A 2,500-nucleotide genomic window follows, 5' to 3' on the forward strand; every position below is an offset into this window, starting at 1 on the left:
GTCTTGTTTGGACGTCCGGAACGCCCGGAGTCACACGGGCCCGGGCTTTTGATACTCGCCGTAAAAAGCTTGTTCTGGTGAGAGACGGGCGGGTACGAGTGCTAATCTGGCGCGGCGTTGACAGGGGCGGCCGTCTGTACGAGCTAGTCTGGAACATGTGCAGGATCAAAAGGAGGGGAACTCACGTTTTCCTGGAACCATTACCGAGGTTACGGGGAGGTTAGACCGAGCAGGGTTCACTGCCAAGGTCCTGAGTGAGTGAGTGTGTGGGTGTGCGTAGGGGTGTGTGCGTGTGTAGGTGTTAGTGGGTGTCTGTATGCGTGTATGTGTGTGTCTGTGTGTGTGTCTGTCTGTGTGAGTAAGTGCGTGTGCACGCGCATGTGTGTGTTTGTGTGTATGTGTTTTTGTGTGTGTGTGTGTCAGTGTATCCTCCCCTCCTCTCTTTATAGGGGTCCACCTGAAGGGAGGCTGTTTCCGTGGTCACGGTGCATTCCTGCAGAGTTCCAGTGGTGTCAGAGGAGGCAGGGGATTCTATCAGGGGTGGTCGCACTTCAGAGGCCCCTTCCTCAGCCCAGGGGCTGCCCCCTACACTGCCTGACTAAAAACGCTCTTTCTTTTTGTAACAAGAGGTGATATACTGTACTCTAGAGAGCAGTTCCAATACCAAGGTTATTTAACCAAATAAGTCAAATGCATTTTGTTCCAGTTCGCAGGGACGAACTCTTTACCTTTTTTTGAATTCTAGGTTTTAACCTGATTCACCTGCTCCGTTTAATTCACGACGTCGCAGTCGCCACATGCCGAAACCCTTGTCGCGATTCGCTCAGTGGCGAACGAGCCCCGGCCAATTAGGAACAGCGGAGGTGTTAATTGGAGGCCTCCCAGGCCACACGTGTTGTGTATGCTAAACAGGGGGGCGGGGAATCCGAGCTCCCTGTGTTTCTATTGTCTTGACGGCGGCTCTGGGGCAGGGGAGGGGCTGAGCGGTTGTGGGGAGGGGCTCAGCAAGGGGGGGGGGTGGGGGGCGGGGAGGGGGCAGGGGGGTTGTTATCTAATATGTGTTTATGCTGTCGAGGTGCAGATTATCATTTTTTGCCCGTAAATGCTAAACGACAGCTGAAGGGGAGATGAACTCTGGCCAATTAATTTACCGTCTACTAGTCATGCTCTCTTTGTTTCTCTCTCTCTCTCTCTCTTTCTCTCTCTCTCTCTCTCTGGTGTGATCCCTTTATTTAGCTCTCCTTCTCCATCGTCCTCCCCTGCCCTCCCCTTTCTCCTCCCTCTCTCTCTCTCCTCTCCCCCCTACCCCCTCTCTATCTCTCTTTCGCTCTCTCTGTCTCTCTCTCTCCCCCTACCCCCCTCTCTATCTCTCTTTCTCTCTCTCTGTCTCTCTCCTCTCCCCCTACCCCCCTCTCTATCTCTTTCTCTGTCTCTCTCTCCCTCCTTCTCTTCCCCCCTCTCTCTCTCCCCTCTCTCTCTCCCTCCCTCTCTACCTCATCTCTCTCTCCCCCCTCTCTCCCTCCCTCTCTACCCCCTCTCTCTCTCTCTCCCTCCTCTCCCCCATATCCCCAATCTCTCTCTCTCCCTCCCTCTCTACCCCCCCTCTCTCTGTCCCCTCTCTCTCTCTCTCTCCCTCTCTACCCCATCTCTCTCCCCCCCTCTCTCCCGCCCTCTCTACCCCCTCTCTCTCTTTCCCTCCTTTCCCCCATATCCCCAATCTCTCTCTCTCTCCCTCCCTCTCTACCCCCCCCTCTCTCTCTCTCCCGCCCTCTCTACCCCCTCTCTCTCTTTCCCTCCTATCCCCCATATCCCCAATCTCTCTCTCTCTCTCCCTCCCTCTCTACCCCCCCCCCTCTCTCTCTCTCCCATCTCTCTCTACCCCCTCTCTCTCCCCCCCCCCTCTCTTTGTCCTTGTCATAGTACCGTATATCTGGCTGCATGCTGTAATGGTATGGATGACATCATCGTGGAGGGTTACACTCCAGACGGTAAGAGTTGACGCGCCGGTCGCGGTTCCGCCTGTAGGGGGCGACGCGTGTACGTCAGCCCGCCCCGCACACCCCTGGATTCCATAGGTACCGGAGCCGCACACACGGACGCTCTCTCTCTCCCTTTGTCCGCACCTACCTCTACATTCCTTTGTTTCCGTGTGTCTTTGTCTGTCTCTCTCTCTCTCTCTCTCTCTCTCTCTCTCTCTCTCTCTCTCTCTTTGTGCCTCTAAGCAACACTCTCTCTGCCTACCCCCCTCACTCCCCAAGCGCACACACACACACACACACACACACACACACACAGACAGACACACACACACACACACGTGCGCCAAGGGTGGTCTTGCATATGAGTGATGCAGTCTACCCTGCGCTTCTCCCAAGACTGATGTTCAGGATGTCTTCCTGTGGGACCCCTCGGATTGCCTTGAGTGATCTGGCTCGTACCGCTCAGGGATGGTGTGTGTGTGTGTGTACGTGTGTGTGCGCGCGCACGCGTGTGTGTATAA

This window comes from Borostomias antarcticus (genome assembly GCF_949987555.1).
Source record: "Borostomias antarcticus genome assembly, chromosome: 19".
NCBI classification, from domain to species: domain Eukaryota; kingdom Metazoa; phylum Chordata; class Actinopteri; order Stomiiformes; family Stomiidae; genus Borostomias; species Borostomias antarcticus.